Source organism: Sander lucioperca, chromosome 3 (assembly GCF_008315115.2).
Source record: "Sander lucioperca isolate FBNREF2018 chromosome 3, SLUC_FBN_1.2, whole genome shotgun sequence".
In the NCBI taxonomy this organism is placed as follows: domain Eukaryota; kingdom Metazoa; phylum Chordata; class Actinopteri; order Perciformes; family Percidae; genus Sander; species Sander lucioperca.
The window spans coordinates 38,622,987-38,639,376 of NC_050175.1; the positions used below are offsets into that span (position 1 = coordinate 38,622,987).

The 16,390-nt window shown below is 40.4% G+C and overlaps 1 long non-coding RNA gene across 1 annotated transcript; it reads left to right on the forward strand.

Moving 5' to 3' along the window:
• The first annotated feature begins 605 nt into the window (after positions 1-605).
• On the forward strand, positions 606-15,756 carry LOC118494750. The gene is made up of 4 exons (XR_004896923.1): positions 606-643; positions 4,619-4,691; positions 9,736-9,743; positions 15,742-15,756. It is a non-coding gene; the product is annotated as an uncharacterized LOC118494750 (long non-coding RNA).
• The last annotated feature ends 634 nt before the right edge of the window (positions 15,757-16,390 follow it).

A 16,390-nucleotide genomic window follows, 5' to 3' on the forward strand; every position in this document is an offset into this window, starting at 1 on the left:
TCCTTCAGTTTCAATAGGGCCTTCGCTGCTGTCGGCGCTCAGGCCCTAATTAATATGAGGGGGGCCCTGCCCTGCAAGAGTGGTCTTAATTAGCCATAGTATATATAGATGAAAGTGAACGTGGGGGGTTGGCTGGAACTATCACTTATTTGCCCTCCTGTGTTGATTCAGCAGAGATATTGACAGAGGAACAAATGAGTGTTTATATTTGTTCTTTCTGCAGTCTGGGACCCTATAGCGCCTCCCAGAGGGCAGGAGTTGGTACTCTCCATGCAACACATGGGAAGAGTCCAGTTTGTTTACATACATTTGTTAAGTATTGTTTTTAACTGTGAAATGACCGAAAGGTTACTAAGCACTTTATTACTGAGCACTTTTTTTATTCTGCATGTATGTTTTTTATATATATATATATATATATATATATATATATATATATATATATATTTGTACGGTCATGACAGCGATGGTGCTGTCGGTTTAGCCTTCTATGTTGCATCTTTAAAAGTGCACAATAAAATGTGACACTGAATTTGAAACAGCACATTGTAATTTCTGCATCTATTATCAAAGTATTTATTAGTAATACAGTGGAAAAGATATAGACTGACCCTGGCTGCAAATTAAATTTGCTGCCACTAGGGTAGGTCTAGATTTCTAGGCTAGTGGAAATTAGTAGAAATGTGAATATTTGAGTATGTTGATTTACGATGTGTGCCCCTACATTTTCTGGTTGCGTCCCTAAAATTTTCAGTTTTGGGCCACTGTGCTCCTAGTGAAAAAAGTTAGTCTGGAGCCCTGCTTCTCTCTCCTCCCATGATTTCCTCGTGTCTTAGTCCCTCCCACCGAGGAGGCACGGGAGACGTGAGAAAATCATGGGAGGAGAGAGGTAACGAGCAACTGTGTTTTAGAGGGATGAGACGTCATTTCCTCTGAATCGTCACATGAATTATTCAACTGTATTGAGGAAGGGAGGCAAGTGGCTGAGTCGAGGAGGCAATTTAAGGGTCATGAGATGCAGCTAATGTGTCTGGGAAGCTGCTGCTTACGGTACTTCCCATAACAAAGCCCGTCGGACCACATGGCCATCAGTCTTAAAGGGGAAGGGTCGGCCGGTAACAACTATGTAAAACAAGGGTGGTGAAAGTTTACTTCAATATCAAGCAGCAAAAAAGTTGTACGGTTAACATCACACATCCTGCGATGTGACTAACACACATGCACACATTGTGATGTAGACGATGAAACAAAACATCGTGCAGCTCTAGTGTGGAGCCAACAGTGTTCTGTAGCTCTGTATCGTACTAAACTCTAAGCTCTACCACTTTTTAGCGGTTCAATCAAATATGAAGGATATGATTTAAATCCCTGTTGCCTTGTAACCGTACACCGCTCAAATATTGGTTTCACTTGGAAATACGTCACAGTCCAAAAGCTAAAGACTCTAACTTTGTTTTACTGGAACTGGGAAAGTATGAACAATACTGTAGTATGCACTGTACAATATGTTTTTATTATGTATGTTTATCCCAAATGTTTCCTTCATTTTCTTTCCGTTTGTCTATTTGCTTATTTTCTGAAGCAGCAGTGCATTGAGGTTTCTCTGCCATCGATTTATATAACTGCAAACTTCAAATCTGTTTAAATTAGTGTGTGCAGGCGTGTGTTTCTGTGTACAATGTCACTACCAACACCCTCCAGAGTAAACAGCAAAAACCAACGTCAGATTCTGTACTGCAGAAATGTTGATGTTGGTGTAAACACACCTGTGGTTTAGTGTCAGGGTCTATTTCTCAGAAATCATGGATGCCTTTAGAAACCTCATCTGTCAGCTAGATTGGTCTAGTTTTGTACATGCATTTACTGCATTTAATTAAATTAAACTATATTAAACACACACATTTAGATTTTTTTTGTTTTGTTTTTGTTTTCCATGATCATTATTATAATCATAGATTCTGTATTAGAGAAGTTTGTACTATAACCATTTGCCCACTTTGGTCTTAAGATCAAGAAGAAAGCTGACCACACTTATAAGTTACATTACAGTTTGATATTATTTGTGCTGAATTTCTTTCATTCATGTGATCATTGGCTTATATGTAGTTTAAATGGGAATGTACCTGCATGTTGTTGTCCTTCTGGGTTCAGTGTAGAGATGGTCAGACTTTTCCTTTAACTCCCCTGTGTTTTCAAATCTTGATGAAAAAAATAAACATCTCTTTACTTTCACAGAAGCAAAAACATTTTATTCTTTGTAATTCATTGCAGAACAGTTTCAAACAATCAAATCAGGTAATTAAAAACTGCACATAAAGTATCTTTAGTCTGTCATTGGTTAGATACACCTACATGCAATTTTAGTGTCAAGCATTTGATAGCTTTAGGTAAGTTATTGTAATATATTTTTGATGAAAGCTCAAATTAAAACAAACAGTAAAATGGTTCCAGGTTATAAAGTTCCACTGAAACGTACCTGACATCAGACGGCAGGAGACTCTGGGGCTGTCTGGATCAACTGTGGTTTTTATACTGGACATAGAAACCGAAACCAACAGCAGATTCTGTAAGGTGGCAACACCCATGTGGATCAGCGCCAGCCTCTCTTCTCATAAACAGCCTGGTTCACAGAAATCACATGACGTGTCTTCACTTCCTTCATGCTGACAGCCAGACTGATTTGTTTTTCACATGCTCTTTAAAAACATTACCAGCACACTGTTAAAGGACAACGACATTGTTCGTGCATTGGAGTTATTTGTTGGGAGCAAGTTAGTCTGGTTGTTATGTAATAATAATAATGATAACAATAATAATAATAATAATAATAATACATGTTATTTATATAGCGCTTTACATGATACTCAAAGACACTTTATAGTAAAACCAGTACATATAGCACATTAAATTTGCCATTGTAATCAATATCCAAATCAGTATTCAAATTTGTTCTTTGTGTTAATGTGTATTTTTAGTTTAAGTATATAATTACATAAATTACCACTAAACTAAGCTAATCAATAAAAGTAGAGGACACTAGCGAGGAAAGCCGTGCTGATTGGATAATCACAGCACCAAAGCGCCTGAAATGCAGTGTGTAGCCAAGATGGCAAAATTACCATAAAGACATGGCTGCACTAACAATGGAGTCTGAAGTTGTGTTCATATGTACTTCTGTCAGAGTCTGACCTCCCTGCTGACCTACCACATGCTCTATGTTTAATATGTGTTGCTTTGTGGCCACAAACATGTTTTTTCTTCACACGTCTGTTTTCTTCATTGTGAAATTGACTTTTCCTTCCTTCCTTTATTTTTTCCAAAATTCCACTCTGCAGGTTAAAGGTGCAGTAGGTAAGACTTCTAAAACTAACTTTCTGTCGTATTTGCTGAAACTGACCCTATGTTCAAGTAGAACTACATGAAGCACGTAATAAAAATAAATCCAGCTCCTCTGGCACCACCTACAGCCTGTAGTAAGATTTGCAAAAATCCACCACTCCCTGTTCAGATGCCAGGGGGGGTGTCTAACTGCGTGTCAATCACTGCTCATGCACACGCATTCATTCTCCCTTGTGGGGTGAGGGGCTTAGGAGACCGTTTTGGGCTTTGGCGGAAACGGGGGAGGGACTGAGAAGTCCTGGATCTTCGCACCTTTATGGTGTGTGTGTGTGTGTGTGTGTGTGTGTGTAGGCCTGTTCTATCAGAAGTCTTTTCTTTAAGTTAGAGTAACCTCATAAAAGTAAAAAAAATTATTTTTACTGGCTGTAGTCATGTTGTAATTGTTCCTTATACTAATACTATAATATATATATATATATATATATATATATATATATAATATATATATATATATAATATATATAACACTCACCTATATATACATATACACTCACCTAAAGGATTATTAGGAACATTAGGAACATCTGTTCTCGTTAATGCAATTATCTAATCAACCAATCACATGGCAGCTGCTTCAATGCATTTAGGGGTGTGGTCCAGGTCTAGACAATCTCCTGAACTCCAAACTGAATGTCAGAATGGGAAAGAAAGGTGATCTAAGCAACTTTGAGCGTGGCATGGTTGTTGGTGCAGTCAGAATTTGGGGTAAACAGAATGAGAACATGGATCTGGTGGTGGTGTAATGGTGTGGGGGATCCGCCATGCCTTGTTACCACTGGGCAGGCTGGTGGGGGTGTAATGGTGTGGGGGATCCGTCATGCCTTGTTATCACTGGGCAGGCTGGTGGTGGTGTAATGGTGTGGGGATATATATATATATATATATATATATATATATATATATATATATATATATATATATATATATATATATATATATATATATATATATAGATAGATAGATAGATAGATAGATAGATAGATAGATAGATAGATAGATAGATAGATAGATAGATAGATAGATAGATAGATAGATAGATGAGAGCAACAGCCTCTCTGTAGACGTCCCTGTGTAGGCTGATACCTCCACACAGGATGTGGCCGTCAGATCATCATGACAACCCTCATCAGCAGCTTCTCTTTTCTTAACTTCTTTATCTCATCATCAGAGGAAACTTTGCACGACTCTAAAACCACAGAGGCTGACTGTTACGCCCCAGTCTAGGGGTGCCTAGGACGCAACACAAAAAGGCCCCATCTTCCCCGTCTCCCAAGTAGCCACAAACAATTATGGTTAGGTATCAACAAACTTATTTATTTTACAGCGAACAAAACAATATATACATAACATATGTTCGTTATAAGGCTTCAGGGTGGCCTACCTCCAAAATAACAAACAAAACAATTCTAACTGGGAGATAAGACTAACCTAACAAACAAAAGGGCAAAACAAATTACAAAAGACTTACCTCCCTAACTAACAAAAACAGGAGAAAACAAGATTGGAGGTCCACCCTTACTAAACAAACCAAAACAATATCTAACCTAAAGCAACGTTACATAAAGCAAAAGCGTGGCCGGTTGGGAGATGAGGAGGATGAGGAATGCCTGCTGCCCACCGATGGCCGCCATCTTGACTCCTTTTAAATAGATGGCTTCCCCAGCTGCAGCCAATCACAGGGTCGGGCCTGCACTTCTCCACCAATCCTCCCTCGGCTACGGCACACCCCAATTTGCATACACAATTGGAAACAGAAGAAACACAGGGCACGCAGCAGACTAACGAACAATATGACCACAGTCATAACACTGACCTACACCCATTATTCAGAGATAAGACTTTACACTCTAAGGGCGTTTTCACACATACTGTGGTGGAAGTTTTCTTTGCAGCAGGTGTTAGAGGTTTTGGAAATAAATGGAGTTTTTGAAACAAAAATAAAAGAACAGTCGTAGACTAAGCCAAGTTAGGTTTTTGTATTTTATTATAAACTTACAAGGAAGCACACGGTTCACAAAAGGCACGACAGCACAGGTGTGAAAAGTCTCTTTGAAAAAGTGAACAGAAGCACAGAGCTTATATACACAATGTTAAAGGGAGTGATTCTCTGCACATGGTCCTAGTTTAAGATCTAAGTCTAAACATGGCATAGACAGCATATCTATAAGTCAGCACCTATCTAAATCATAAGTGACACTGTGGAGCCTCAGTGTCCCTGTCTTAGCCTTTACTATCACCTCTTAGGTCACATTCCCCGTACATCAGTGGACTGGTGGAAGCTACTGTAAGACAGGAAGGAAGATGTTTCAGTTGACCTTGTACCCTTATCAGTTCACACAGAGGCCATCTATATTTCAACAGACTCCCAGGCGTCAGCTCATTATACAGAAAAGATTTAAAAGTCTACATGTGGGATCAGTCAGTGAAATGAACTCCCTTTCATTTGTGATAGAAACATAAAGGAAATAAATCAGAAAAATATATATAGAATCATGTTAAAAATAATATTTGCCATTACATTACCTCATTTGGTCCGGACTTTCAGACTTTTCAGTTTGATCCGAACCAAAATGAATTCAATTAAATTATTTATATATTTATAGTATCAAATCATAACAATAGTTATCTCAGGACACTTTACAGATAGAGTAGGTCTAGACCACACTCTATATTATACGACCCAACAATTCCAGTAATTCCCCAAGAGCAAGCATTTAGTGCGACAGTGGCGAGGAAGAACTCCCTAAATTTCAGTTGTAAAACCTCCCTCGGACCACGGTCTAAATTTTAGTCCGATAAAAAGAGGTGGTCTCAGTCCAGACCAAACTGAACCATGGTCCGGTTCGTTTATAGTGTGAAAGCAATTTTTGGATGTTTTGGACTTTCGAACGAAATACAAGAAGCTAACACAACAAAACAAAAAGAGCCGTGGCAGTAGAGGAGAGCAGCAGGCAGTAGGAGAGAGCAGCAGTCAGTAGGAGAGAGCAGCAGTCAGTAGGAGAGAGCAGCAGTCGGTAGGAGAGAGCAGCAGTCGGTAGGGGAGAGCAGCAGTCGGTAGGAGAGAGCAGCAGTCGGTAGGAGAGAGCAGCAGTCGGTAGGAGAGAGCAGCAGTCGGTAGGAGAGGAGAGAGCAGCAGTCGGTAGGGGAGAGCAGCAGTCGGTAGGAGAGAGCAGCAGTCGGTAGGAGAGGAGAGAGCAGCAGTCGGTAGGGGAGAGCAGCAGTCAGTAGGAGAGCAGCAGTCGGTAGAGGAGAGCAGCAGTCGGTAGGAGAGAGCAGCAGTCAGTAGGGGAGAGCAGCAGTCGGTAGGAGAGAGCAGCAGTCGGTAGGGGAGAGCAGCAGTCGGTAGGAGAGAGCAGCAGTCGGTAGGAGAGAGCAGCAGTCGGTAGGAGAGAGCAGCAGTCGGTAGGAGAGAGCAGCAGTCGGTAGGGGAGAGCAGCAGTCGGTAGGAGAGAGCAGCAGCCGGTAGGAGAGAGCAGCAGTCGGTAGGAGAGAGCAGCAGTCGGTAGGGGAGAGCAGCAGTCGGTAGGGGAGAGCAGCAGTCGGTAGGGGAGAGCAGCAGTCGGTAGGAGAGGAGAGAGCAGCAGTCGGTAGGAGAGAGCAGCAGTCGGTAGGAGAGAGCAGCAGCCGGTAGGAGAGAGCAGCAGTCGGTAGGGGAGAGCAGCAGTCGGTAGGGGAGAGCAGCAGTCGGTAGAGGAGAGCAGCAGTCAGTAGGAGAGAGCAGCAGTCGGTAGGAGAGAGCAGCAGTCGGTAGGGGAGAGCAGCAGTCGGTAGGAGAGCAGCAGTCGGTAGGGGAGAGCAGCAGTCGGTAGGAGAGAGCAGCAGTCGGTAGGAGAGAGCAGCAGTCGGTAGGAGAGAGAGAGCAGCAGTCGGTAGGGGAGAGCAGCAGTCGGTAGGGGAGAGCAGCAGTCGGTAGGGGAGAGCAGCAGTCGGTAGGAGAGAGCAGCAGTCGGTAGGAGAGAGCAGCAGTCGGTAGGAGAGAGCAGCAGTCGGTAGGGGAGAGCAGCAGTCGGTAGGAGAGAGCAGCAGTCGGTAGGGGAGAGCAGCAGTCGGTAGGGGAGAGCAGCAGTCGGTAGGGGAGAGCAGCAGTCGGTAGGGGAGAGCAGCAGTCGGTAGGAGAGAGAGAGCAGCAGTCGGTAGGGGAGAGCAGCAGTCGGTAGGAGAGAGCAGCAGTCGGTAGGAGAGAGCAGCAGTCAGTAGGAGAGAGAGAGCAGCAGTCGGTAGGAGAGAGCAGCAGTCGGTAGGAGAGAGCAGCAGTCGGTAGGAGAGAGCAGCAGTCGGTAGGAGAGAGCAGCAGTCAGTAGGAGAGAGCAGCAGTCAGTAGGAGAGCGCAAACGCGTGTGAAAACGCCCTGAAACCACAGAGGCTGACATACACTCATTTTTCAGAGATAAGAGAGTGTGGTGGGGTGTGTGTATTTGTGTGTGTGTGTGTGTCTGTGTGTCTGTCTGTCTGTCTGTCTGTCTGTCTGTCTGTGTGTGTGTGTGTGTGTGTGTGTGTGTGTGTAGTAGAGCTTAGATCTGGCCCAAAAAATCAAGCCCGACCCAACCCGAGCCTGTGCATGTCCAAGACCGGCCTGGCCCGACACATTAACTGGAATTATGATCCCGATTTCAACCGGACACTTTTTTAATACGTGGGCCGTTATAACTGACGTTCTCAACTACAATTCAGAGTTGTTTAAACTCAACGCATTTCTCTGTGAGGGCTCGCTTCGCCCTCATGCTTTGAGAAGTAACAAAAGAGGACGTTGAAGGCTGGCTATCATCTTTTCTGCCACGGCGAGCCTGCTTCATGTGTCTGTTCATCATCCAAGTCCCCGTTTTATTTGCTAGCCTAAAGCACTTGACAATTCTGACACATATGTTGTCACTGCCCACGACTTGTTTAAAATGGTTCCATACCTCCGACTTTCCTCCAAACTTGCTCAAAGGTAATTCTCCTGTTTTTCTTTTTTTCTTTACATCCTCAAGCTCCATGTTGCACTTAAGCTACAGCAGGCCCGGTGTGATGTGTGCGAGAGGAGGAGACTCGTTGCATTTTGTAACTGTAGTCCAACTTGTGTAACTTTTTGGACACATTTGTTATTTGCCTAAATATAGCCTATATAGATAATATTTCTGATTATGGCATAGCTTTCTCCCCACCCAATTAGGCTAATAAAGTAATGATTAAAAAAAACACAAATGCTTGATCACGAGGATTGTGGCAGAAAATAACGGCCCGGGGCTCGGGTCGGGCTCGGGCTCGGGCCGAGAATCTAAACTCTGTGAAGTCATTGAGGAAGTTGGTTACCAGTTCTCTGGGTGAGAAACATCTGAACTCCCCGTACTAAGAAAGATGGTTTAATCTTTTCCTTATAGTTTATACCATATATAGTGATGATCACCATACAGAGGAGCAGACAAGGAGGGACCAGAAGAGGAAGTCACACTGCACTGACCCAGTGTGTGCAGTGTGTGTGTGTGTGTGTGAGAAAGAGAGCGAAAGAAAGAAAAAGTGTGTTTGTACCGATGATGAATAACAACTCACCTCAGCTGGTTTTGCTTTTACTTCAATCATGGCAGCTAACAAAGACACACACACACACACACACACACACACACACACACACACAATTTTGGAGGTAAACTTAGTCACTGAGCTTCTGTCCTATGATACACTTATATAATAAACATGTACACAAACTGTCGTTGAACTTAGCTTTTCTGGTCAAAACATAAACAGTGAAACATAAACGTTAGAAAGTAAACTTGAAAGCTCATTATGTAACTGTATATATAAAACCCTCATGGCTCACCTCCACAGGTGTTTCCACGTGTTGAGTCTGATCAGACTGATTGATTAACATCTCTCTCTCTCTCTCTCTCTCTCTCTCTCTCTCTCTCTCTCTCTCTCTCTCTCTCTGCAGGTTGGTTTGATCCTGAGCAGAGCTGCAATCAGCCTGATAACTGGAAACACCTGTGAGGCTCTGCAGAGAATCACATGTTAGCAGCACAGTGATGATGATGATGATGATGATGATGATGATGATGATGAAGCTGCTGGTGAATATTGCACATACACCTTTGATGCTGGAGAGGATGTTTTGACATGGCTGCTGTTCTCAGTGGAACCACTGGATGGCAGCGTCTTACAGACAATATGTGAATGAATCAAATGAACATGTCATCAAAGTTCCTTTCTTAGTTTTGGCATTTACTGTTTTTGGTTGGGCTCCAAAAACTTGAACACATCATACATCTAAGTTAGACCTGGGTCCTGTTTGAACATCATGGCCAAATCACTTGTAATCAGATTAAATAGAATTGGTTTTATTTTTACAACACAAGGATGGAGTTTCCCTCGTGACAACGTTATGCCCAAAGTTACAGCATTAATGTTTAAGTCTGCAGAGTAGAATCATGTATTTCATGTTGTCCCAGTGCACTAATGTGGAGGTGGTACTAAAAAAACTACCAGTTGCCATTTTATTAGGTACACCTAGCTAAAACTACATGCAAAACCTAATTGCAGTTTATTCAAACAGCCCTGCAGTTAACCCTACCATCATGAAGGTTATGATGTTCAGTTTTTGTATAGAGAGACATTTTGAAGACTATAGTTTGTGCGGCTGTTAACCTGAGATTGTAAAATGTTGTCTACCCTCATTGATCTAAACAGGGAGGACAATTTATTAGAAACACCTCTCTGAAACAGCCTTTAAAAACCTGAACATTATAACTGTCATTAAGTACCTATTACAGGGTTGCTATTGAATAAACTGGCAACTGAGTGTAAATTGTAGACGGGGAAATGAGAAATATTTTCCCAACTACAAGAGTACACAGTACAGGAGGTGTAGCTATATGGAACATTGGACAGTGGAAGAGAAGATTCCATGTTGTTAATGGAGATGTGTCCACAGCCTGCAGAGGGTCATCACCAAAAGCAGGTGTGATACCACACTATGGGCCCTATCTAGCACCCAGCGCAGCGCAAAACCCGACACAAGTGTCTTTAGTAGTTGAAGACCGACGCAGTTGTCAATTTCCCGTCCAGCGCCCACGTCGTTTAAATAGCAAATGCACCTGCGCCCATCTTTGCGCCCATGGGCGTGGGGTATTTCGTGCTGGCCACCACGAACAAAACAAGAAAAACGTCCCCGTGAACACGTATCAATAGATTAAAAATAACATGTCATTCACTTTTGTGTGGAGTAATTGTGCTTTATTACTCTTGCATTTCAGGCCCTTTGTCTGGAAAGATTTTTGTGCATCTAACCTCTTCATTGTGGACTTGACTTGACTCTGTGTGCTTTGAGTGTCCCGTTGTGGCTGTTTTCCAGAATGGTAAGTGAGACTTTATGTCCCATACAGTGTTTATTACAACGTATACACAGTTTCTTATCAACTCAGTTTTGTCAATTTATGAGAACTAAAAGTTGTATTTGCTTAAAACAAGTGAGCATATCGGCCAGTGATAAATCAGGGAGTATTATTATTGTGATTGTGTTGTCTCTGATTTCTTTTGGCCTCAAGTGGCAGGTGGCTGAATTTCACAACATTGTATTACTACTTCTTTCTTGCATTACCTTTTTGAGTTATTTTGATTGTCCAGAGTAACTGTAGACATTGTTTCTGGGAAGACAAGAGACATTTTTCAATGCAATTTTTGCGCAAGGCACGGGTCGGGTATTGGTAAACATAATGACCGCTGAACGCTGTCAACGTTTTTTGTGCCTCTGATTCATGTCTTCATGTCACTCCGCAAGTAGTCCATTCATTTGTCACAATGGAACTTCCTTCAAAGCAGAGCTCCACCAAAGAGCCTGCGATCGTTGCAGAAGTTATCTGATGTGTTGTAAGACTTTTGGACGTGTGGGGCGAACTATTTCTTTCTTAGCTGAAGCCGACAACTGAACAAAATAAATGTAAAGAGAGACATAGTGGAGTTCCTATTTTCGTTTTGACAAGTATAATACATTCTGTAGTCTACCCCTTAAATAACCTGGCAAGTGACATTATTCTAAAACGCATAAGAATAACTCCCCCAACATGGTTAGAAAATACTGCCTCTAGAGCCAGCTGCACAACGAGAAAATGTCATAGCATGATCAGAATAGCTTGACCTGACAAGACAATGGAGAAAATAATGTATTTAAAATTTGGGGTTGGCTAATGGTTTGGATGAGATTATTAGATACTTTCATGCAGTAATGTGATGTACGTGACACCAAGATGCGAAGTAAGTAAGACAGAAAAAGAAAGTAAACCATGCCCAACAATCTACTCACGTGATCATCTTCAGTTGACAAGACGGTGAACACGGATGATTCAGGTAGGCAAAGCCAGTATTGTCTTTCCTTTTTACATGCAGGTCTACTTAAACTTAATCAAGTGATCCATTGATTATTTTTGTCATGGTGCCATTAACATTAATGTAAAATGATTATTGGCTAGCAAAGTAACGTTAAACCCTGCAAGCCAGGTTGGTTATTGCTTGGCTAGAAGCTAGCTATGCTAAATGTTAACCAGCACTACGTTGAAGTTCAAGGAAGCCAACTTAGAAACATTTGCTTTATGGATGGTCTCTATTACTGTGAAATGGTTTTACATATATCATGCATGTATAGGTAGAACTGGAGAAGTGATATATTGTTTGTTAATCTAGCTTTACTGCTAATGGCACAACATACAGTGGCAGTGGCTAGCTGGGTTATAACCATTTTCTGAAGCTTTTGTTTAAAGTTACTCTTAATGATAACAATGAACATTACATTGTCATTAAAAGCTCAAATTCATATAGTCTACAGAAGTGATAATGAAGATAATTAAGGCAATAGTTAAAAACTAAAAGAGAGTTTGTTAAAATGCACATTGCTTTATTAGTTTTTGTTTTAAGTGTTGTCCACTCAGTTTGAATATGAACTTTATTTAACATATTCATTGCACACTGACACGCGTCTTGGTACTTCCTGCCTCGCATATCTGGCTGGATCACACTTCTGCATTAGCTTATCATGGAACTTAACACTGTCCAAAGTGTAGGAGCGCCATCTACTGGACAACATGTACATTTTACTTAAACAGTCACTGCACATATTAAGTCATATAATTATGCCGTATAATTATCAGCTTAACATTAAGTCATATTATTAATACATAGGATATCACAGTAAGACTAAGGTAAAAAGATATTTTACTGAATGTGGAGTGCTAGAAAATGTTTACTTTCTGTGTGCTAAATGAAAATGTACCATGTTGTTTCTCATCTTAGATATGCAAGTGACATGATGTTGCCACCAATGACGGATGACACAAGAGTTGACCTGTGGTGGAATGCAGTAAGACAACCATCGAGGTACCCAACACTTCAAGATAGCACTCTTTGCTTTATGTCCTTTTCATGGCCCTCAAGTAGAGTCTTCGTTTAGTATGATAGCCAACATCATGCAGGCCAAAACAACAAGCCTGAATGTGGAGACCTATGAGGTCTATGAAGTTGTAAAGTACCAGCTGAAGGCCATGCAGGTCTCAGCAATTCACCACTACTCCAGACTGTCAAAGGACAGCCCCATCAACCCATCGCTTGTACGGAATGTCAAACTCTCAAGCCGGAGGTACAGGGCAGAGATCAAACGGAGGGCAGAACTTCATGCTCCCAATCCAGCCAGAAAGAAGGGGGTGCTGTCGCCGCATCATGGTAGGTGCCCCGTATATTTTCCTGCTTTTTTGTCCCTGCCAATCACACCTATGTATACATAGTTTCTTATCAACTCAGTTTTGTCTTATGTCTCAGTATTCTTGCATATGAATATACTACTCATACAATCATGTTTTCTAACATTGTGTCCTAGTTGGATACAATAAAAATCTAACCATGTTTTGAGACAGTGGTGGTGTAATAATGTTTATTATTGTTATAATATTCTATTATCCCAGAATGCAGTGCACAATGGAAAGTAAGGAACTTCTGACAGCTGAAAAGAGTGATTGATGGTTACAGCTTGAAAAACTATAACCTAAGCAAAATAATTTGTAGAACTTTGTAAACTTAATACCCAATACTTGTATTTTAATTTGATAAGGGACTTTAGCATTTTGGTTTTTATTTCAAAACATTTTTTTTCAATTGATCTTTTTACATTAATCATTATCATTATCAATGCGCTCATCATTATTACTTCACGCTTCATAAACTTGTAAAAAAGGAAAAAATAAAACATTTGTAGTCAACAAAAAACGTACAGAAATTGCAAACATATAGATATCTTCAGAGTTTAACTTTTCAACTTCCTTGTAGCTTGATTAACTCGTCTGTCTAACAACCTAAGTCAGAAGTTTAACATGTTTAACAGTATTCCCCACTGTTGGCTTGTAAAGACCATATTTAAAGCTAGTGTAGTTTCTGTCTCCCCCATGAGGAATTCTAAGAAATGACAACTACACTGTCGGCGCGTCCACATGAAACAAGCTTTCTGTGAGCGCGCACCAACCCCCCTGGTTGTGCGTTTGTGAGGAAAACGTGAGTACATGTGGAGTTTGTTGTATGACACCGTGTAGGACAAATATATCTGTATAGTTTAACTATTTAGATCAAAGTTATGGCAAGAGTTGTCATGAAAGCCTTATTTTCCTTTCTCCACGGCACACTCGTTAGAGTCTACTTAGCTAATCATCGCCGTTAATATGTGATACCGCCGGTTTATAATCACACTCTGTGTGTGCTCTGAGTGTTTATATGTTAAAGTTAACTTTTATAATATAGTGTAGGAGGTTATTGTGAAGTTAATCTCAGTTTCTTTGCTCTGTAGGCTATGTGCATTTAACCAGCTTGTGATTTATTCAAGGCTCCATGTCTGTAGCCTATTTGTAACATTAGTAACAGCTAAGATATTATTATTGTGCACTGTAAGTTTGTAGCTGCTGCTTTCAGTGCGTAACTATATTCACCACTGTTGATTCCTATAACATTCATAGTTATTAGTATAGCTCTTTTATCATTGGCATCATTATACTGCAGCATAAATTGATATTCTTATTGTATTCATCTTTGTTTCTTGTAGACCACAAACAACAACTGCAACTCAAAATAAAGCTCTGTTAACCAGACATACTTCCTCTGGAGCCTGATTCTTTGACGGGAGGCAAGTCCATATCTGCCGCCTCAACCAGTTAAATTGTGGGAGGTCAATCCATTTCACCAACATATATATTTCTTATTCACTGAATTATCAAATACACATCAAAAGATAAAAGTGCTTTGCTTATACCTAAAATATAGAAGCAACATTATAAAAATATGAAAGAATAATGATGATATATTAGAGAAGATTTATTTTACATGGCTTTTACAGTTCAACATCATCAACAAAGTCATCTTTAGCCCAAAACAAAAATGAATAATCATAAACAATAAGAGCATGTTTAAGTTAGAGATAACAAAGTATTTCCAGCTTTTTCACTTCTTTGTTACTTGTTCAACAACACATCATCATCTGTTAACAAGTTAATCATTAACAACATGTGAAAGGATGCCACAGTATTTACACATGAATAACTGGCAACAACATGCACATATTTCATCTAATGCTGTTGTTTGTACTCTCCAAGCACACATCAATTACTTTTCAGATTACATTTAGCAAGAATATTGAGGAATACAACTGTAAAAATGTAAATAGTGGAATAAGTAATAAAAAGTAGTAACATTAATAATAGTAAGTAAACATCTCATCACATGGTCATTGTACTCAGGCCTACATCATCATTTCTGTGCATGCACGTCATTATGTAAGTTTGTTTAACATTTCTTTAAAAGCAATAAAACAAGAAAAAATGGTAAATATTTAAAAAGTAAAACACAAAGCAGGTCAGCAAAAAGTAATTTGAGTTTAATATTTCTCTTTCACTGACTTATCAAATACACATCAAAAGATACAAATGTTTTGCATCTACATATTAGAAGTAAAATAATTTCAAACATTAAAGATAACATGTTAGAAAACTGTTTCACATGACTTTTGTAGTTCATCATCATCATCATAATCATCATCTTTAGCACTAGTCATTACAGATAGAGCTGTAATCATAATCAAACTAAATTAAAAACACAACAAAAAAGAATAATAAACTATTTCAAGCATTTTAACGTATTTGTTATTTGTTAAACACATCATCATCATCATCATCATCATCATCATCATTTGGCATCAACATATATTTCAACTAATGTTGAGTTTTGTTACCTCCAAGTAGGGCTGGGCGATATGACCTAAAAATAAAATCCCCGATTTTTTCCAAAGAAATCCGATTTAAGATTTAAATCGATTTTTTTCTCCCCCTACTTAAAATCAATCTGCAGATGACAAAGAAATTGTTCAAAACAAGTTTTAAATTTATTTTGTTTTGACTCACACACACGCACACACATGGGGCATGTATACCATTATGATTATTCATGCCAATTTTGTGGAAATATAAATTGGTTTGAGTGTTTTCCCTTTTTTGTGTAAATGTCACGTTATTTGAATCTATTGATTCGTGTTCACGGGGACGTTTTTCTCATTTTTTATGTGTAAATGTCACGTTATTTTCTCTGGGAAAGGACGCCGGGAGACGGCTGGGAAACGGAGCCCACACGCGGGAAAAAAGACGCCATCCCCGGGAAACAAAGCGTCACACGCCGGACGCGATCCCCGCTTGCCCAGGTGAAAGTCCTGTGTTGTTTGACCCATCCACCCCCCCGACCAACCTCCCTACGCAGATTTTCGGCTCTTTATACTACTCCCTAACATTTTTGTGCTGTGGACACGAAATATGCTTCCCGTTGAAATACATTACTTCACATTTTCATGCTGGCCGACATGCTGGCTGACACGAATCAATAGATTCAAATAACGTGACATTTACACGAACTGCCGTGAGACCGGGCTGTAATAACGCTTTATTAGACTTTTTCTTGTGCCGACTGCTTACGGTTGGACGTCACATACATCACATTATTGCATGAA